Raw genomic sequence first — 23088 nt, 5'->3', positions numbered from 1 at the left:
TGTTATGAGGCGAAATTTTAACCCCGCGCGTTCCAATTCACCAAACAATTTTGCCCCTATCTACATAATGGGGAAAAAAGTGAAAGGAAAAGTGTTGGAAGCGTCGCAGCTACAGCAACAAAATTTTGCACAGTCACAAGTCTGGACCCTGAGAGCGTCATAGGCTATGTTGTGAGGTGAAATTTTAACTCCGCGCTTTCCAATTCACCAAACTATTTTTCCCCTATCTACATAATGGGGAAAAGTGTTGGAGGCAAATTGACAGCTGCCAGATGTGAACAAGGGGGACTTAAAGAATGAGAGCGATGGCGCAAAAGAGTATATACCGTACAGTTGCTAAGGTGGGGCCCCGACATGAGATACTCACCACACATGGGGATATGAACACACACACAAAATGCGCCACACACTACCACGTGCTTGAACACATATACCACCCTCAGCACACATTTCACCACACATACACCAACCTCGCCACATAAAAGTCGAAACACAAAAGTCGCCGCTCAAAACTCGCCACGCGCAAAACTCGCCACATGCAAAAACTAGGCTCACGCAAAACTCGCCACAAGTGCAAAACTCACCTCATGGAAAACTCGCCACACGCAAAACTTGCACACGCGGAAAAATTGCCACATGCACAAAATTTGCAACACATGCAAAAGTTGCCTCACACAAAACTTGCACATACTCAAAAGGCACCACACATAAAACTCACCACGCGCAAAACTCGCCATGCGCAAAACTTGCTGCACACAACTTGCTACACTAACCTGTCACATGCAACTCGACACACAAAAAGTTGCTACACGCATGTTGTCACACAAAACTCATCTCACAAAAGTCGCTACATGCATGTCGCCACACACAACTCAACACACACAACTTGACAAACGAAACTCACCCTAAAACACACACAAGTCTGGTATTAGCCTTCAAAAATAAAAATCTGATTAATAAGCAGACAAACTACAAGAGCAACAAATGTACCATATAGGAAATACAGCAGCTGTCAGTCACATGACCTGTCTATTATGTGTATGTGTGAGCTCATATATACTGCCAAGGGGAGGGCTTCCTGTTGGCTGGGGATTTATCAGGCTGCAAATTTATCTTACAAATACTGAGGTAAAAATACTGAGCAAATAACGTGTTAACGAGGTCTAATACAGGAGATCACACAGGTATATACTATATACAGGGGAGATGACACACAGATATATACTATATACAGGAGAGATGACACACAGGTATATACTATATAAAGGAGGAGATGACATACAGGTACATACTATATACAGGAGGAGATGACATACAGGTATATACTATATACAGGAGGAGATGACACACAGGTATATACTATATACAGGAGCAGATTACCTACAGGTATATACTATATACAGGAGGAGATGACATACAGGTATATGCTATATATAGAAGATGACATACAGGTATATACTATATACAGGATGAGATGACACACAGATATATACTATATACAGGGGAGATGACACACAGATATATACTATATACAGGAGGAGATGACATACAGGTATATACTATATATAGAAGGAGATGACATACAGGTATATACTATATATAGGAGGAGATGACATACAGGTATATACTATACGTATATAGGAGGAGATGACATACAGGTATATACTATATATAGGAGGAGATGACATACAGGTATATACTATATATAGGAGGAGATGACATACAGGTATATACTATATACAGGGGAGATGACACACAGCAGGAATATACTATATACAGGGGAGATGACACACAGGTATATACTATATACAGGAGATGACATACAGGTGTATACTATATATAAGGGAGATGACAAACATGTATATACTGAGGTGAAAATGAGAGGTGTGAGGTGAAAATGAAAAGGTGTGAGTGCAAAATGAGAGAAGTGAGGGAAAATAGTGTAGTGATCGGAAAATGACAGATGTGAGGTCGAAATGACAAGTGTTAGGGGGGAATGAGAGGAGTGAGGGAGAAAATGAGAGGTGTGAGGGAGAAAATGAGAGATGTGAGGGGGAAAATTAAAGATGTGATTGGGAAAATGAGAGGCGTGATGGGAAAATAAGAGAAGCACATGAAGAAAAGGACAGCACCACAGCAATTGTGAAAAGACAGCTCCAAAGTTTATTCTGCCATCTGCTAACGTTTCGGTCCGTGGACCTTTTTCAAGCATAGTGAAAAGACAATACAACCACCATTATATACCCTTAGGCCAAACCCATTAATTAACAAACAACCAATGGTGTGGCTCCATATAACTGGAAAAAATACATCATAGTGCAACATACATATATACATATAAAAACAGTCCCACATTGCCAGCCCCCTATATATACTAGCCGCTAACATAGTCCAACTACCTCTGATCGCTCGCCACTATTGTGTGACACTCGTAAATCCCCAATAAGTCCCCAAAGTCCACAATGTAAACAAATATCACTCGCACCAATCCGGGTACTGCATCCACGATCGTCATGGCATTGTGGGCGTGTTCAGAACAGGAGCAGTCCAATCAGCTCCTAAATCTTAAATCATGTGATCGACATACGCCCAGCATGCAGTGCTCCTCACCGCACTAGTTCATAGGCTGCTGGACCACATGTCAGTAGTAAACAAACACCGCCCACTCTTGTCCAATGGTGCACATTGTATTGTACATGTCCGTGACATTATCCCTGTCCGTAGCTTATATGCGCATGTCGCAGTCCCGGACTCCAGTACAATCAGCACACTGAGTCCATATAGTCAGCGACTGCGCATGACAGAGGAATTCTCCATAAATCTCTTCATGACAGATGGTTCCAGTGAGCGGTCCCATAGCGCTATAATGACGGACTCCAACATAGTCAGCACACTGAGTCTATTTAATCGGCAACTGCAAAGTAATGCTCCATAGACTTCTTCATAATAGATGACTCCAGTGAGCGGTCACATAGCGCTACAATCAGCGTGCAAAAGTACATCCAGGCTCATAGCTAGGTATAGTGTTTTTTCACCCCAGGTCCATAGTATACAATGGTATACAATATGACATTTCTCCACTGGACACCTTATATATTTATCCCCAATATCGACTATTCATATATTATGTGATCCGTCATTTTAAATATTTACATCTATTCATACGGGCCTGTAATGAAAAACGACATATACCGAAAAAACAACCATCATAATAGCTTAAACTCAGTCCGTATAAAACTCCTTGCAAGGACATACATACATTACAAACACCTTTGGTACCAGGGATTCCCAGCCCGTCTCCCATATTGGTAATTGCCCAGCCTCAAGCTGCTTAGCATTTGCGATCTGACGAGAGCAGGCACATTAACTCCATAGACATCTAAATTTTTTTATCCTGGAAAAAATACATCCAAGCATAAAAAGGAAAAAGGAGGGGAAAAAAAACACAATATATAAAAAAACGGATTAAGGTAGATATCAGGCAAATAGCCACACTCTCCTCAGATCAAATTGATCAAGAGGCTACATTTGTATATAGATTCAAGATTCAAAGAAGCTTTATTGGCAGGACCAAATACACATCAGTTTTGCCAAAGCAAGTGTATAGAGGCAATAGGGATAGGGACTGTGGGGATGTTGGGTAGGAGCTGTAGGGGAGGTGGATGGGGCAGATCTAGGGTGGGGGCTATAATCCATGGCATAGGGGAGGTGGATGGGGCAGGTCCAGTTTGGGGGCTATAGTCCATGGCATAGGGGAGGTGGATGGGGCAGGTCCAGGTTGGGGGCTATAGTCCATGGCATCATAGTTCTCTTTCTCGCAGTCTATGACATTCGCTCACATACCGCGCTGCTATCTCCACTGCTCTCTCTTCTTCTCCCAGCAAGATATATGTTTTCTCTTCCTCCTTCATGGTGATGAAGTCTGGGAAGAGATGTGAGAGTCTCCTGAAGTGAGTGTCCCTCACTGCTGAGTATTTGGAGCAGTGTAGCAGGAAGTGGGTTTCGTCCTCTATGGCCTCCTGATCACAGTGTTGGCACAGTCTTTCCTCCCTGGGCTTGTAGCTCTGCCTGTGTCGGCCACATTCGATGGCCAGACTGTGGGCACTGAGTCTATATCGGCTCAGGATCTGGCGGTCTCTGGGGTCCGGGAGTTTCTCCAGATATGGGGCCAGTCTGTAGTCTCTCTGTAGGCTCCTGTACATGGTCAGTTTCTGTGAGCTGATGATATCATTCTTCCAGTCACTGACATACCTCTCCTGGCCTTCATCTGCCATCTTCCTATAGGACAGATCTAAAAAGCAACTGTTAATGAGACCACCCCTAACAAAAATAAACAGTATATAATAGAATTAAAAACAATAATACACCGATAAGGTACCACAAATGACCAAAAGGACCTTACAGGAGACAACTTTGTTGATAATCAATATTTAAGCCTTTTGGAGAGAGAGTATCAAGCTCATAGATCCATTTCAATTCTTTTCTCTTCAGAAGAGAGACCCGATTGCCACCCCGTCTTGGCATAGGTACATCATCAATGACTCGGTATCTGAGCTGATTAACCGAGTGCCCGAACTCATGGAAGTGCCTAGGTACTGGAAGGTCAATCAAATTCGTTCTAATAGTACTCATGCTTTGAAATTCTCGCTTTGACCTCCATTGTGGTGTCCCCTACATAGTAGAGACCACACGGGCAGCTAAGGATGTAGACCACAAAACTACTTCTGCATGTATATCGTTTCCATATCGTATACTTTTTTCCAGTGTGGGGATGATAAAAACATGCCCCTTTGATTAAATTATTGCAGCTTGCACATCCGAGACAGGGAAAATTACCCAGGCTCGGACGGCTTAAAGTAGTCTGCGGATCCCTCCTTGAGCTGCCCACATCAGACACCACCAACTCGTCCTTCAGATTTCTATTTCTCCTATATGAGAATAATGGGGGCGACTGAAACTCACTCACATTGTCATGTCCCCTCCCCAAAAGTGACCAGTGCCTTCGAATCACATCCGAGATCTGGCCACTCAAACCATTAAATGCTGTCACAAATGGTATCCTCTTATCAGATTCTATAGCAACCTTGGGAGTAAGGAGCTCATCTCTTCCTTTAGACAATGCTTTAGTTTTGAATGTATCTAGGTCCTCCTTAGGATATCCTCTCGCCAGAAATTTTTGGCACATCTCATTAAGCCTCAAATCTATAAGAGAGTCACTCGAGACAATCCTCCTGACTCTTAGGAGTTGGCTCCATGGGAGGGACTCCACCATTCTCCGTGGATGTTCACTGGAAAAATGTAAAACATTATTCCTGTCTGTCTTTTTGACAAACAGGTCAGTATATAAAAAACCTTCACTCTTATAGACGCATGTATCCAGAAATTGCATCCTGGTCTGAGAGCACTCCATTGTGAAACCCAACCCAGGGTAGATATTATTCAAAAAAGGTGGAATTGTACGAGCTCATCATAATCACCATCCCAAACCAGGAAGATGTCGTCGATGTAGCGCCGCCAGCCCCTAACACGGCCCCAAAACTGCGACTTGTACACGTGTTCGCCCTCCAGGACAGCCATATAGATGTTAGCATACGTAGGGGCCACATTGGACCCCATGGCTGTCCCGCGGCGCTGCAGGAAGAAATCATCCCCAAAGAGAAAAAAATTCCTCTCGAGAATGAACTCCAGCAGCGCCAGGGCGAACCGTGCACAGTCCGGGGCCATGTCGGAGCCGGCCAGCGCCACACCGACAGCAGACAACCCCCTGGCATGCTCGATGGAAGTGTATAGAGATGTAACATCAAATGACACCAACCATGTGGTATCCCCGACCTGCACACCCTCCAAGGACCTAATGAAATCACTAGTATCCTTCACATAGGAAGGTGTAGTAACCGCAAATTTTCTCAGTAAATCAGGGGTCCCCAACCTGTAGCTCGGGAGCAACATGTGGCTCGCGGTCCCATGAATTGTTGCTCGCGGCTGTCTGTCAGCTTGGTGCATTAGCTCCAGTTGTAGCAAACAGTTATGAAGAGCACATCTGAAAATACTGAATTTTGTGAGCAGCCCTGCACAAAAGAGCAGATTTGGATGCACATATACTGGTCTTAGGGGTTTTGAGATGATTTAAGTATGGTACGCTGGAGACAAGATGACACCACCTGTCAGAGGAGGTGCTTGAAGCTGGATGTGACATTGTCTTGGGAGTGCTTTATAGGAGAATACTGAATGGGGGTATTGTAGAAACCCATGGATCTTTGTATACTGCTTTGGGATGATTGATTTTTGTGGAAAAGCTTTGGTTACCATTATGTGAGGGGGGCGGGAGCTGAATGTGGCTCGCGACCCTCTCAAGGCTGGATGTGGCTCGCGACCCTCTCTCAGAGCTGAATGTGGCTCTCAAGGTCGGAAATGTTGGGGACCTCTGCAGTAAATGATCCAAAAAGATTGCCACTTTATTACACAGAGACCCCCTGCCCGACACAATCGGGCGGCCAGGGGGCCTCTGAAGATCCTTATGAATTTTTGGGAGGGTGTACAGGACGGGAACCACTGGGTGTTCAACTGTAAGATATTTGGCCAACTTAGCATCAATTAGGCCACTATTCAATGCCTCCTCAATTATTGTATCCAATTCTGATTTAAACCTCTGGGTTGGGTTCACCTGTAGCCTCTCGTAGACCTCTGTATCTGAAAGCTGCGACCTTATCTCATCCAAATACTGGGCCGTGTCCATCACCACCAAGGCTCCACCTTTATCGGCTGCCTTGATGGTGATGGATTTATTACTTTTTAGAATCCCAATCTCCTTACGCTCTGCATATGTTAGGTTCCAGCGACTCGATCTCTTCCCCTTTTGTTTCAATTTAGCCAAATCGGCCTTTACTAGTTTACAAAAGGTCTCCACAACAGGATCCTGTGTTGGAGGCACAAAATCACTTTTATTGTGGAGGCCAAACATATCAAGGGAGAGATGTGTCTGGGGATTCAAGGATACAGTCCTTTCTTTATCTGCAAAAAATACAGCCAACTTTAAACGTCTGAAAAACATGTACAAATCATTATCAATGTTAAACCAATTAGCTCTACTCGTAGGGCAAAAAGAAAGCCCTCTAGAGAGCACCTTAATTTGTAAGTCTGTGAGAGTTAATGAAGAGATATTTACCACCAAAGAGGGAATCTCACTTATTTCTTCCTCATTTTGGACCTCGTCACCGAGCCTTGGTCCCCTCTTCCTGTGTTTCCTGCCACCCCTGTGGCTCCTCCGCCTTCTTGGGATGTCACCGTCTCCTTGGCTAAAAAATGAGTTGTATCCAAAATCGTTACACCGCCTTCATCCGTAGAGTCAGACTCACCACCTGTAAAGCCAAAAGCCGCTTGCGCATTTGCCCCTCTCTGAGGCCTCCTCGGTCTTTTGGGAGCACTTCTAGGGCGTCCATGCCCTGTTGTAGATCTATTCAGCGCAGGGTTCCTGAATTGCCAGCCGTAAATTCTGCCATTGCTATAATCGTCCATATCTCTAAACCATTTAGATCTTTTAACATCCTCCAGTCCTGTTTTAAATTTGGACAGATTTTCTTCCATCTTGGAGTTAATGTGACTCAAGTCATCAGCTGAGGTGATTGACAGGATAGCGTTTTTTGTCTCATCCTGCTTAGTTTTTAAAGTCTCAATCTCTTTCCTCAGGAATTCTATATTCAATAGCATGATGTCAAAGGCATATTTGTTGCCAATCGCTTCAAACTTAGCGCAGAATTGCACATTGCCTGGCATCAGGGTAGGTCTCAAATTAGGCCTTAATCCCCTAGGAATTCTCTTGGCCTTAAAGTACTCTACCAACGTTCCAGCATGCAACTCTAACGAGATGATTTTCTTCCTTTCAGCCTCCCATCTTTTTTTCAGCATTTCAATAGAGGGCTGTTTTAAATATGAGTTGTCAGCCTCAGCGTCCAATATGATCCTTGCAGCATCCTCATCGGTGTAATAAAAACAGGCAGACGCTGGTTCACCATTGCTCATACCAGCACATATATCCATATTTAAAAATAGCAAAAAATGCAAAAAAATGCAAAAGAAGGATGCAGGCCAAACAGGACCCAAACAATGCAAGTATCAAATATAAATAGTAAAGCCGCACCCTATAATGGCAATGTCTCTATGGACAGCAGAGTGCACGTCCTCACCAGGGGATCCATCCCAGTAGGTAAATCCAGAAGCACATGAAGAAAAGGACAGCACCACAGCAATTGTGAAAAGACAGCTCCAGCTCTGCAGATGGCAGAATAAACTTTGGAGCTGTCTTTTCACAATTGCTGTGGTGCTGTCCTTTTCTTCACGTGCTTCTGGATTTACCTACTGGGATGGATCCCCTGGTGAGGACGTGCACTCTGCTGTCCATAGAGACATTGCCATTATAGGGTGCGGCTTTACTATTTATATGGGAAAATAAGAGAAGTGACGTGCTATAACTAACCACAGATATTTACTATGCCCAGGCAACGCCGGGCTCTTCAGCTAGTATATATATATATATATATATATATGTGTGGCTCAAATATATATATATATATATATATATATATATATATATATATACGGATTACATATTTCCCATTGACTTGCATTGGGTTTCGTGTTTCGGTCGATCCCCGACCCGACTTTTCGCGATAATCGGCCAATTTCACTTGACTCGACTTTTGAGAAAGTCGGGTTTCGCGAAACCCGACTCGACCTTAAAAAAGTAAAAGTCGCTCAACCCTAGTTGTGGGCAATGACACGACACCTTTCTTCCCGATCTCTTCAGGGTCTGAAAGAGAATTCACATGGGAGGTAGAAGTACATGACCTTCTATTATCAGCCAGAGTCACTTGAACAACTTCTTTGTGGCTTTTGCTCCTCCGGCGACTGGAGGACTTGCTCTTCTTGTGGGGCTCTTCTTTACTGAATGCCCTTACTTTTTCAGAGTCACAGTCACCCCCGGACTCTGTGTCACAGCTTGGTGAACCCACAAGTCACTCTCTATCTGGGTGTCAACTCCACTCGTTTTATCTACCACATCATTATCAGTCACATTGTGGTACACTTCAGGGGACCTCAGGTCAGTGATTTGGGCAAACGCATCTTTTCAACTGGTCACCTGTATGTCTGACCCAACAGTTTTGGAAGGTGCTACTGCCACCGTCGTGTCACTAAGTTGGGCCTGTCCACCACTTTCCTTGGTCATGCCTACCTTAGGACTGTCAACTCTAGGGGGCACATTCTCCACATTACTACCTCCCATACACATTTCTACTGAGACTTTCCCTTTAATCCACCAATCCCATAGAGCTTCCAAGTCCCGCCCTATTACCATCCTGTATAGTAAGTCCGGGACTACCATCACTTCCTTGTACGTGAACCCCTCAGTCGCGTCAATGTAGAGGTAGGCTGTCAAACGTCCTTTAACGTCCCCACCGGAGCCATTCACTCTCGACCCCATTCCAGGCAACACAGAACGTTCAGGAGGGATCCTCAGCAAAGACACTCTACTCCCAGGGTCTATCAGCCCCATCACAATTTCCCCATCTAGCCAGAAGGGACAGTGATGTGTCAGTTCACTGACCAAGCTATCCACTGTATAGAATGGTCCTGCATAGCAGGAGCTTTGATGCTCCTGGCTACAGTCCAATGGAGTATTCGCTGCTGCCTCTTTTTGGACTCCGCCCCTTTTGGGCAACTGCTCTGTTTTTGGACATCACCCCCTTTTGGGACTCCACCCATTCTTGGGCAACTATCCCTGTTCGGGTTACCACCCCCTTTTGGGTTCCACCCCTTTTTGGGCAACTATCCCTGTTCACGTTACCACCCCCTTCTGGGACTCCACCCCACCCTGGGCAACCATCCCTGTTCGTTTACAGCCCCCTTTTGGGATTCCACCCCTTTTTGGGCAACTATCCCTTTTCGGGTGACCGCCCCCTTTTGGGACTCCACCCCTTTTTGGGCAACCATGGGAGACCACACAGTTCCCCATGCTCTGGGTTACCTTACAGGAGCTCCTGCTCCACACGCTGACTCCTGTCAGTACTCTCTCTCTCAGGGAAGCTGCCGAACTGGGATCATCGTCCTGGGCAACGCCTTGCTCACCAGGCCACCTGACAGTCCAGATCCTCAGAGGGGTTGTAGCTCCCCCAAATGCAGTGCCATCACGGACTCTGCACACACAGCCTCTCTGTGTGCTATTCAGGATGTCCATCCCCACCTTGGACCATCCAACACACAGGTCCCCAGGTCCAAGGCCTCCCCATGTGCTCTTCAGGGATCCGGTCCTACTCCTAAGACCTCCCAACACAAAGGCCTCCCAGGAATTGGCACACAGACCACTCAGGTCCATACAGAGGAACCATGTGACCTACACCCTGGTCACATTATCAAGCTGTAACCACTCTCATAGATGGGTTGTGTGTGTGTGGCTAGTTCGACCCACCCAGCTCTCAAACTAGCCCTGCCAGCCTCCCTCTAAAACAACACAATTACTTGTTGGACTACAGGTCCTGGAACAACCTTACTTCAGGCTGACAGTGCAGAGTATCTTCCTCTGTGACACACATATCGGCCATTCACAATAATGCCAGACTTTGTCTCATCACCACAGTTATGCCTGCGATTGCCATGCATTCCTATGGCCTCAGTACACCTCCATGCGTATTCAGGGGAGACCATGCAGTGCCCCTTACCTGTAACAGGGGAAACTGCACAACAACTTACATAGATGGCAGCATCGGGACCAAGACAGTAGCACCAAGAACAGGACGGCAGGGCCTGGACCAAGACGGTGGTACTGGGACCAAGACGGAGGCACTGGGACCAAGACAACAGCACCTAATCTACAAGGAATTAAAAAAAAATCTGCACAGAGTACAGAGTGTAAAGACAGAATGACATTTCCACATCTTCTATACTTACATATAGACGGCAGCACTGGGACCAAGACAGCAGCACTGGGACCAAGTCGGCAGCACTGGGACCAAGACGGCAGCACTGGGACCAAGAGAGCAGCACCTAATCTACAAGGAATGGAAAAAAATCTGTATAGAGTACAGAGTGCAAAGACAGAAAGACATTTTCAATGCTACTATACTTACATATAGATAGCAGCAGTGGGACCAAGACAGCAGCAGTGGGACCAAGACAGCAGCAGTGGGACCAAGACGGCAGCACTGGGACCAAGACGGCAGCACTGGGACCAAGATGGCAGCACTAGGACCAAGACGGCAGCACTGGGACCAAGACGGCAGCACCTAATCTACAAGGAATGGAAAAAAATCTGTATAGAGTACAGAGTGCAAAGACAGAAAGACATTTTCACATCTTGTATACTTACATATAGATGGCAGCACTGGGACCAAGACAGCAGCACCGGGATGGCAGCAACAAACAGTCTAGAAGCAACAGAAAAAAAACGTAAGTACAGAGTACAGAATGCAGTGAGAGACAGACATTTTCAAAGCTTCTATACTTACATCCAGAGTCTTCTGCCTTCATCCAATGTCCTATGTCCGCATCCAGAGGCTTCTGCCTTCATCAAATGTCCTGTGCTCGCATCCAGAGTCTTCTGCCTTCTTCCAATGTCCTGTGGCCGCATCACGAGTCTTGAGAGTAATGGACTTCCTGTCTCCAGGCCACCTTTTACACATAGTAATTTTCAGGTGATTACATAATTTCCAAGGTAAAATTAGTCAGAAGTACGCATGAGTATCGAACGCAAGCGTACGCATGTCCTTGCGTAACAATAAGTTCCCATAGACTGTAATGCGTTTTTTGACGCAATCATCCACAATCGTCAGCATGCGATTGAGCAATATTTGCCACCTCAAAAAATGCAACATGTTGCGTTCGCTGGACCCCGCCGCACACCTCCAAATGACGCACGCTAACGCATGCGTAAGTGAACTCATGCAAATCCATGTCACTGCTTACACAATGTTAAAGATATGTACGCGTGATGCATGTGGATCGATGCGGATCATGCGCTGCGCACACAGATGCAAATGTGAACCCGGCCTAAGACCTCCCACTTTGGTGACCTCACATAAGGGCTGTTTTCTGGGAGTTACACATAGATTGGAAAGTTATGGATAACTCCTTTTCTTCATATCTTTGGCCTAGAAGCCTAGAGGCCAACGATATTGGCATTATTTTTTCCCCTGCAATTTTATCATTCTTTAGAGTCCAAACACAGTATGTCTGTGATTTGCTGATGGGCAGAAATTAATTTCCCAGGTTTCTGATGGCCCTAAATGCCACAAAACGCTGCTCTGCGTAACCCCAAGTGCCCAGATCCTGGAAATCCAATCTTCATATTTCTGGGATTAATGTGTCTAATTCAATTTGACTATAAATATTTTGCTTAGACAAAGGAATCTTTGGAGGGAAAACACAGAAATGATGGTACCTTTAACTAAATATTTTGTTGCACAACCTTTTGAGGCAATCACTGCAATCAAATGATTCTTGTAACTGTCAATGAGACGTCTGCACCTCTCGACACATATTTGGCCAACTCCTCAAGAGCAATCAGCTCCAGTTGTCTCATGTTTGAAGGTTGCCTTTTCCAGACGGCATGTTTCAGCTCTTTCCAAAGATGCTCAATAGGATTTAGGTGAGGGCTCATTGAAGGCCACTTAAGAATAGTCCAATATTTTCCTCTTAACCTTTCTTGGGTGTTTTTAGCTGTGTGTTTGGGTCAGTTTCCTGTTTCAAGACCAATGGCCTGCGACTGAGATCAAGTTTTCTGACACTGTGCAGCACATTTCTCTCTAGAATCCCTTGATAGTTTTGAGATTTCATTGTACCCTGCACAGATTCTACAGGCAGCAAAGCAACTCCAGAGCGTCCTCCATGTTTCACAGTAGGGACAGTGTTCTTTTCTTGATATACTTCATTTTTCCATCTATAAACATAGATCTGATATGCCTTGCCAAAAAGTTCTTTTTTTGTCTCATTTATCCACAGGACATTCTCCCAGAAGCTTTGTGGCTTGTCAAAGTGTAGTTTCGCAAATTCCAGTCTGGCTTTTTTATGAATTGTTTTCAACAATGGTGTCATCTTTGGTCATCTCCCATGAAGTCCACTTTGGCTCATACAACAACGGATGGTGCGATATGACACTGATGTTGCTTGAGCTTGAAGTTCACCTTTAATCTGTTTAGAAGTTTTTCTATGCTCTTTTGTTACCATTCGTATTATCCGTTTCTTTGATTTGTCATCAATTTTCCTACTGTGGCCACGTCCAGGGAGGTTGACTTTGTGACACCCCAAGGTCCGGGTTGTCACAGTGGCATTGCTTTCCTCACAGGGAGAGTGATGTCCTGCTTGGTGTGATCTGACACTGATGTTGATTGAGATTGAAGTTCACCTTTAATCTGTTTAGAAGTTTTTCTGGGCTCTTTTGTTACCATTCGTATTATCTGTCTCTTGGATTTGTCACCAATTTTCCTTCTGTGGCCACGTCCAGGGAAGTTGACTATGTGACACCCCAGGGTCCTGGTTGTCACAGTGGCATTGCTTTCCTCACGGGGTGAGTGATGTCACCCTTGGAAGCGAAGGAAGATCTTCTCTATCAGGTAACCGCAATTAATTACAAGTGACAATTAATAAAGAAAATTAAAGATCCATAATAACGATGAGGCTAAGAGACATTTGTATATAGTCCATAGGAAAGATGTAGCCAATTGGCCAATAATTCCAGGTAAGAGATGGAGTTCGTTCTGTGTTAGAAATGAATGTCCATTGCAAGGCCCTTTGTGCAGTATAGGCATATACTTTTCACCATGCAGAAAGCAAATAATTGCAGACAAATTAATAAGGCTGAAATGCACTATGAGACTGAGATGCACTAATATAATGATATAAAAACAGGAAAATAATTAGCAAAAGAACAATGCAAACATATATAAATAAAAACACCCAAAACCCATAAAACAATATCGGATAAACAGATGTCAAAATATCTACAAAAAGGCACCAAAGCCTAAGCTTTCATTTAACCCCTGGGGGCCATGGTACCCAACCCATATATCCAGCGACTTTCGATCTGTGCTAGGAGTCTACTTAAGTTGCCACCCCCATGGAAACCGAATCAATACCCCTCACCACAAGACCCACAGTACTACAATTTTGAAACATCTTGAAGTGGTGGGGTAGAGTTTTTGAACTAAAGTCGTCCTCACTGGTTCTAGCCTTCTCAATGTCTCTGCAATGTTCTCTAATCCGGACCTTGAGTTCACGAGTAGTGAGGCCGATATAAATTTTACCACAGGGGCAGGTGGCATGGTAAATGACACCTCTGGTAGAAAAATTGATATATTTCCTGATATCACATTTTTTTTAATAATTGTCAAAGCCAAGAAAACGTTGAATGGCTTTTACCCCAACGGGCCGTGGCCAGTCGAGAATGGCTGACACCTTTGGAGTATCCATCTTCAGACCAGAATTCGAGACTATAAACCCAAGGAAGGGTATACTGGACTGCTCAAAGACACACTTCTCAATCTAGTTGATTCTCACTTATACATTGTAGAACCAGATGGATGTCAAGTCGATGAGTGGAGAGATCAGGAGAGAAGACGAGGATGTCGTCAAGGTAGACTACGCCACTAGAATAGAGGCTATCTCGGAAGACATCGTTTACGAATTCTTGAAATACAGCAGGAGCGTTACAAAGGCCGAAAGGCATAGCCAGATATTTGTAGTGACCGTCGTGGGTGTTTAATGCGGTCTTCCACTCATCCCCTGCATGGATACGAACCAGGTTATAGGCTCCTCGAAGATCAAGCTTAGTAAATATTCCTGCTCCTCTAAGATGATCAAAGAGCTCTGGAATAAGTGGCAACGGGTATTTGTTCTTCACCGTAATGTTGTTTAGACCTTTATAATCAATGCATGGACGAAGAGAGCCATCCTTCTTCTTAAGGAAAAAGAAGCCTGCTCCGGCAGTGGAAGAGGATTTCCAGATGAAACCTCTAGCAAGACTTTCTCGAACATACTCCGACATGGCTTGAGTTTCTTCATGAGAGAGAGGATAGATTCTTCCTCAAGATGGCATGGTGTCAGGAATGAGATCTATTGTAGGGTCGATGCAGAGGAAGATTCTCCATCTCCCTCTTGTCGAAGACAACTGAGAAAGAACTGTATACTGAGGGCAAGCCAGAAGGAATGGGGGAAGAATGAAGAACACCAACAGGACGCACCGGCAGCAGACACGGAGCCTGACAGGAATCCCCCCAATGTAGAATGTTGCCATTATGCCAGTCCACGGTGGGCTCGTGGGTCCGCAACCAAGGTAGACCGAGAAGAACTGAATGTGAAATACTGGCTAAAACATAAAACACAATTTTTTCCTTATGCAGGACCCCTACCTGGAGCTCCACTATCTGCGTGACTTGAGTTATAGTCTCCTGCAGGGGCTTGCCATCCACAGAGGCGAGGAAGAGGGGTTTTTCTAAAGTCCTAACGGGGACAGAAAATTTACTAACCTCTTCTAAACTAAGAAAATTTCCCGCAGCACCGAAGTCAATATAGGCTAGTAAAGAAAAGGGTTTGCCAGAAGCATGCAACAAAACTGAAAGAGTGAGGGGTAGAGAGGTATCACATGCACCTAGGGAGGGCTCTCTTAGCTGGCTTAGGCGGAGGAGTTTTCCTGCCGTTCCGGACAAGCGCGAAGAAGATGAGAGGCACTTATGCAGTAAAAACAAAGACCTTGGGTGCGTCTCTCTTGGCGACGTTGTTCAGACATTTTGAGCTGATCGATTTGCATCGGCTCCGGTGCCAGTACTGAGGTGGTCAACCTGAGACGAGGACTAGGTGGTCTACGTGAAGACAGTGAAGGCCGAGGAAACCTTCTTTCATGGGCTCTCTCCTGAAAACGAAGATCAATACGGGTAGCCAAAGAAATCTGATCCTCCAAAATGGTTGGGGCATCGCGACCCGCTAGCTCATCCTTAATACGCCCAGATAAACCTCGCCAGAATGCTCCCACCAGAGCTTCATTATTCCAACCTAAATCGGAGGACAGGGTACGGAACTGAATAGTGTACTGACCTACAGTTAGAGACCCCTGATGCAAATTAAATAAAGACTCAGTGGTAGAGGCCAGGCGACCTGGCTTGTCGAATAATCGATGAAAAGTCTCTAAAAAATTAGCTAGTTGCGAGACCACAGGGTCGTCACGCTCCCAAAGAGGATTTACCCAGGCCTACGCATCTCCCTCCAGGTGAGAAATTATGAAGGCTACCTTGGCAAGATCAGTAGGGTATGGTAAAGGCAAAAGCTCAAAATGGAGGTGACATTGATTTAAGAATCCCCGACATAATTTGGGATCACCGTTATAACGTGGTGGTTTAGCCAGACGGGGATGAGGATGAGGAGCCGAGGCTGGAACAGGAGCTGATGCGGCAGACTGCAAGAAGAGAAGCCGAGTGTCCACAGAGGCCATGTAACTTAGGATATGGGCTTGAGTGTTTCGCTGTTGAGCCAGTTCTTGTTACAGACTGGCCAACTGGGAGGCATTCCCGGGATCGGCTGTCGTCTGTCACAATTCACATTCTCCCCTGCTGAAGATTCTTCCGTTTCAATGAAGGACTAATTTTTAGGATGGTGAGTGCTCTCATTTTTCTTATTCCATTGGGATTTTTTTGCATGCCCTTGTTAAACTTTACTGTATCTTAACCTTTGCTCTGCCGCCTATTCGTTACTGCATCCTGCTCACATGAGAATAAAGATGATCCTTCTACAATGTGACAGGCCTTGAGATATTTGTAGACAGCTATGTCTTTTCTCAATCTTCTTTTTTGCAAGGTAAACATTTCCAAATCCTGTAGCCGTTCCTCATAGGACATAGTTTGCAGACCGGTCAGCATTGTGGTTGCTCTTCTCTGAACTTGCTCGAGTTTGTTGATGTATTTTTTAAAATGTTGTGCCCAATAATGACTTCACGTGATCTAGACTGTATGCTTCTGTTATAACATCCCAGAATTGCATTTGCCTTTTTTGCTGCTGCATCATGTTGACTCATGCTCAGTCTGTGATCTGTTAGTATACCCAAGTCTTTTTCACTTGTGCTGTTGCTTAGCCCTATTCTTCCCATTCTGTATATGCTTTTTCATTTTTATTGCCCAGATGTAGTACTTTGCATTTTTCCATGTTAAAAACCATTCTGTTAGTTGCTTCCCACTGCTCCAGTTTATTTACAGTATATATTTTTGAATCCTCTCTCTCTCCTCTTTAGTATTAGCTATCCCTAATTTAATCAGTGTACCCTCAATTCCTTCATTTAAAACATTGACAAAGATGTTGAACAATACAGGGCCCATGACACAACCCTGTGGTACCCCACTTGAGACATTCTTCCAACTGGATGTGCAGCCGTTTACGACCACTCTTTGGGTCCAATCACTAAGCCAGTTATGGATCCACCTAACAGTTGCCTTGTCCATTCCATACTTAGTCATTTTTTCAATAAGGATGGTGTGAGATACTTTGTCAAATGCTTTGCTGAAGTCAACATATACTATATCTACAGCATTTCCCTGATCCACCCAGTCAGTGATTTTGTCATAGAAGGAAAATTAAGTTAGTCTGACATGACTTATTAGTTACAAACCCATTAGTTAAAAAACCCATAAGTAAGACGCTGGGTGAGAAGGAGACAACTGTTAGTGCAATAGTAAAAATTGTAAGAAAATGGACGAAATACAAAATGACTGTAAATCGACATTGATCTGGGGCACCATGCAAATTCTCTCCTCGTGGGGTATCCTTGATCATGAGGAAGGTGAGAGATCAGCCTAATACTACACGGGGAAATTTGTTAATGATCTCAAGGCAGCTAGGACTACAGTCAAAAAGAAAACCATTGGTAACACATTACACCATAAATGTTTAAGATCCTGCAGTGCCCACAAGGTCCCCCTGCTCAAGAAGGCACATGTGCAGGCCCATCTGAAGTTTGCCAATCAACACCTGGATGATTCTGTAATTGGGAGAAGGTGCTGTGGTCAGATGAGACAAAAATTAAGCTCTTTGACATTAACTCAACTTGCCGTGTTTGGAGGAAGAGAAATGCTGCCTATGACCCAAAGAACACCATCCCCACTGTCAATCATGGAGGTGGAAACATTAATTTTTGGGGGTGTTTCTCTGCTAAGGGCACAGGACTACTTCACCGCATCAGTGGGAGAATGAATGGAGTCATGTACCGTAAAATCCTGAGTGACAACCTTCTTCCCTCCGCCAGGATACAGGATATTAAAAATGGGTCATGGCTCAATCTTCCAGCAAGACAATGACCCAAAACATACAGCCAAGGCAATAAAGGAGTGGCTCAAAAAGAAGCACATTAAGGTCATGGAGTGGCCTAGCCAATCTCCAGACCTTAATCCTATAGAAAACTTATGGAGGGAGTTGAAGCTCCCAAGTTGCCAAACGAGAGCCTCAACATCTTAATGATTTAGAGATGATCTGCAAAGAGGAGTGGACCAAAATTCCTCATTATCAACTACAAAAAATGTCTGACTGCTGTGCTTGCCAAAAAGTTTTGTGCCACCAAGTACTAAGTCTTGTTTGCCAGAGGGATCAAATAATTATTTCTCACTGCAAAATGCCAATAAATTTATATAATTTATACAATGTGATTTTCTGGATTTTATTTTTGATATTCTATCTCTCAATGTTAAAATTAACCTACCCTTAAAATTATACACTATTCATGTCTTTGTCAATGGCCAAACTTACAAAATCAACAAGAGATCAATTATTTCCCCCACTGTATGATGCTCAAGTGTATAATGGACCCGTATATAATGCTCTAGTGTATGATGGGCCCCATATATGATGTTCAAGTGGATAATGGGCCCCATATATGATGCTCCAAACATAAAAAAAAGAAATACTCACCTCTGCTTGCTGGCCGCTGCACTTCTCCGGACTCTCCCCACTCCACCGCGTTGCCATCTTCCGGCTTTCTGCACTGTGACTGCTCAGGCAGAGAGAGCACAATAGTAATGTCATCGAGGCCTCTGACCTGAATGTCACAGTCAGAAGATGCAGAAGACGCCGCAGTGGGGCAGCGGTAAGTATAGCAAGTGTCAGGACCCTGATCAATCGAGGGGGGGGCATTGGCTTATGCCGGCACTGGCATTAGCACAGGGCCCCCATGGTGCGCCGGGTGTTGATGCCGGACCTGCACACCGATACAGTTAAGGGTAGAGCACCCAAAGTCAGGGGCCAAGGGATACTGCTCTCTCTGCAGTCTTCCAATTTCAGCTCTACTGAATACAGTACTAGGAGACCTCAGAGTGTTACACGTCTTTACAGGAAAATTAGAGGTTTTGAACTATTGTGATTTGCGATGATTTGGGATTCATTTACTGGAAATCAAATTTTTGGGGAAAATTTGCTGAACCTGGAATTGTTTTTTTTTTTTTTAAATGTGATCATCTCTGGGATACACACATGGAACTGGCAGAGAGACACATATACTGTTGATACTTGTTACTCCAGTGCTGGATTCACAGCTACACTGCTCAGTACTTCTGTATAATGCCATCTATGCTGCTGTTCCATGTTATAGATGAGGAAAATATCAGTAGATTGCTATGTTTGTTTGTGGGAAAAGGTTTGGTTGAACGCAAACTTTATTCTCCTAAAGACTTGATCTTTCTAGGGCTAGCAGCCCAATGGGTGGTTCTAATCAGTGATTAACAAGCATTGTCTGCATCAGTTGGTCTTTAACATGTTTTTCAGAATTTTCTAATGTATAAACTTTTTAGTTTATTTTCAGCTTCCTAAATATGGATGCTATGAAAAAATATAAACTACCATCCCCTAAGAAGCAGATTCCTATCAGCATCCACCAAACTACAACTGTGTCTACGCACACCATTAACCCCAAGTTCAAAAATGTATTAAAGCTTATTGATTGGCCTGGACCCCCATCTCCTGTCAGACATTATAACTTCTCTACCAGTCCTAATAAATGTAATTATAAACTACTGAGTCCACGGGAAGTATATAGAGTTGGGGAGAAACTGGAAGTGATCATCACAGCTCGGGATCACAATGGTCAACAAAAGCAATATGGTGGAGACTTCTTCAGGGCAAAGCTCCACTCACCAGCGCTTAAAGCTGGAGTGACCGGACAAGTCAAGGACTATAATAATGGAAGATATTTGGCGACATTCCTTTTTCCATGGCCAGGGAAAGCTCAAGTGCAGATCAGACTGATTCATTCCAGTGAAGCTGCTGATGTTCTGAAGAAGAAAAGAGAGGAATTTCCAGAAAAGGTAATGTACAAGAGAGGAAGCCCAGCAGATTCATAAACAGTAACAGGATTCACAAACATTTAGTCTTTTGGTTTAGTAAAATTTCCTTCTCCTCTTACCTCAGAATGTATCACAGAGGTCATCAAGCATGAAAATTAAGGAAATAATTTGTTTTTACATATTTCTACTTCTCCAAAGCCTGTATAAATAAATGCAGCATAATTATTAACCTGCCCATTATGTGAAAAGGAAAAACTATGTTAGGGGTCGAGTTCCCGCCTCTGCACAGGGGGAATCTCGGGCCATCTCCGCTGCGGTCTCCCATTCTTCTCCTGCCGCAGTGGAGCCTGCTCAGCGGAGACACCAGTCCCAGCGTCTCGCTCAGTCTGACTCTGTACAAAGAGTTACTGCTGCTTTTCCTGCTTCTGCCATTGAAGTCAGTGCTGGGCAGTGGCGAGCAGATACTTCTGGGATTAAGTCCTGCTTTTCTTGTTCTGAGCATGCCCAGAGTAAGATCTCTCAGTGGAGATCGAGGGTCACATGTTCAGATACTGCAGCTAAAGCCATTGGTCCTTCAGGAAGGTCCTGTAGGTGCTCAGGCTCTGTGGCAGCCTCTCATTGGTCCTTCTAGGAAGGTCCTGTACGTGCTGCAACTATTTAAGGCTCGCATGGCCGCACGGCCATGCGCTAGTATCTTTCTATGTTATAGGCTTTGCGCCAGTGTGGTCATGTAAGATTGTGTTCAGGGACCCGGCTGAAATAAGCCCCTAGAATGCTGGCAACTCCGGCGAAGAGATTGTGTTTGTATGTATTCAGGCACCTGGCTGAAATAAGCCCCTAGAATGCTGGCACCTCCAGCGAGTAGTTTTGTGTGCATGCATGACCACTGACTGCTCTCAGTTGGGTAGTTAGCCTGTGCCTCTGTGAAGTCTAACAAGGCGCAGTGCTTTGCTTTCACGGCTACTCTGTGAAATAACAGAGCTAGTTCATACCGCCATATAGTTCTGCCGTTTGCTAGCAGCAGGTTCTCCTGCATGGTGGAACCCGGGCTGCGAACGCATCAATTTCAATAAAACATCTATATTTACTCAGTGCTTTCCGTTAGCCCTAACAGACTACAATCATTCTGTCCACTACAGCATGTACAAGATTATTACTATCATCATTTGGCCACCAACAGTGGGTACGGAAAGTATTCAGACCCCTTTACATTTTTCACTCTTTGTTTCATTGCTGCCATTTGGTAAATTCGAATTAGTTCTTTTTTTTCATTACTGTACACTCTGCACCCCATCTTGACTGAAAAAAAACAGAAATGTTGAAATTTTTGCAAATTTATTAAAAAAAAGAAAAACGGAAATAACACATGGTAATAAGTATTCAGACCCTTTGCTCAGTATTGAGTAGAAGCCCCTTTTGAGCTAGTACAGCCATGAGTCTTCTTGGGAATGATGCAACATGTTTTTCACCCCTGGATTTGGGGATCCTCGGCCATTCTTCCTTGCAGATCCTCTCCAGTTCCGTTAGGTTGGATGATGAACGTTGGTGGACGCCATTTTCAGGTCTCTCCAGAGATGCTCAGTTGGGTTTAGGTCAGGGCTCTGGCTGGTCCAGTCAAGAATGGTCACAGAGTTGTTCTGAAGCCACTCTTTTGTTATTTTAGCTGTGTGCTTAGTGTCATTGTGTTATGACCAGGCCGAATGTTCCCTGCTATCCACCACCACACGGTGTCCTCAGCCGAAGGAATTATAACACACACACCGGTCTTGGGGATAACAGTTGCTTTTACTTCAGCGGGAACGGGAATTATAACTTGGAACAAATAAAGAACAGTCTCTCATGGGTAGTCCACGGCAATTACAGTTCACACTTAGATGCTGAGATGTGATTGGGGTCTGGAGCTTTAAGAGCACTGGACAGTGTCTTTTGATAACTTACAGGAGGAGGTAGACGCAGCAATGAGAGGTTACAGACCTGTACTCGTGGTTAACGCCACAGTGTGTCACGGCAGGTGCACAAGTACTTATAGGTAAATGTAAAATCTGAGGTGATTCCAGTCAGAAAGCCTTTAGCATGATGTCACTTATAGGTAATTGTAAAATCTGAGGTGATTCCAGTCAAAAAGCCTTTAGCATGATGACACTTTTAGGTAATTGTAAAATCTGAGCTGATTCCAGTCAGAAAGACTTTAGCATGATGTCACTTATAGGTAAATGTAAAATCTGAGCTGATTCCAGTCAGAAAGACTTTAGCATGATGTCACTTATAGGTAAATGTAAAATCTGAGCTGATTCCAGTCAGAAAGCCTTTAGCATGATGTCACTTATAGGTAAATGTAAAATCTGAGCTGATTCCAGTCAGAAAGACTTTAGCATGATGACACTTATAGGTAAATGTAAAATCTGAGCTGATTCCAGTCAGAAAGACTTTAGCATGATGACACTTATAGGTAATTGTAAAATCTGAGGTGATTCCAGTCAGAAAGACTTTAGCATGATGACACTTATAGGTAATTGTAAAATCTGAGGTGATTCCAGTCAGAAAGACTTTAGCATGATGACACTTATAGGTAATTGTAAAATCTGAGGTGATTCCAGTCAGAAAGACTTTAGAATGATGTCTGTAGAGGTTTATAGGGAACCCAGGCTCTTAGGCCTGCAGGAGATCTTGTAGTGAAAACAGCCTCCGCGTGTGTTCTGCTCTCCCTGTGGGCATCTCTCAGACTAAAGAACATTCTAGACTTTCCTGGAAAACAGCTCCTCCTATTGACCATGTGACTAGGAGATGGCCA

General features: G+C 44.3%; 1 pseudogene; it reads left to right on the top strand.

The window, feature by feature from the left end:
• LOC138677328 (NXPE family member 3-like) overlaps positions 1-23088 on the top strand; it is a 52648-nt pseudogene that overhangs the window by 5376 nt on the left and 24184 nt on the right.

The sequence above is a fragment of the Ranitomeya imitator genome, chromosome 4, assembly GCF_032444005.1.
Source record: "Ranitomeya imitator isolate aRanImi1 chromosome 4, aRanImi1.pri, whole genome shotgun sequence".
In the NCBI taxonomy this organism is placed as follows: Eukaryota; Metazoa; Chordata; class Amphibia; order Anura; family Dendrobatidae; genus Ranitomeya; species Ranitomeya imitator.
Note: the sequence above shows the minus strand (reverse complement) of the source record. Positions and strands in the feature narration are given on the sequence as shown.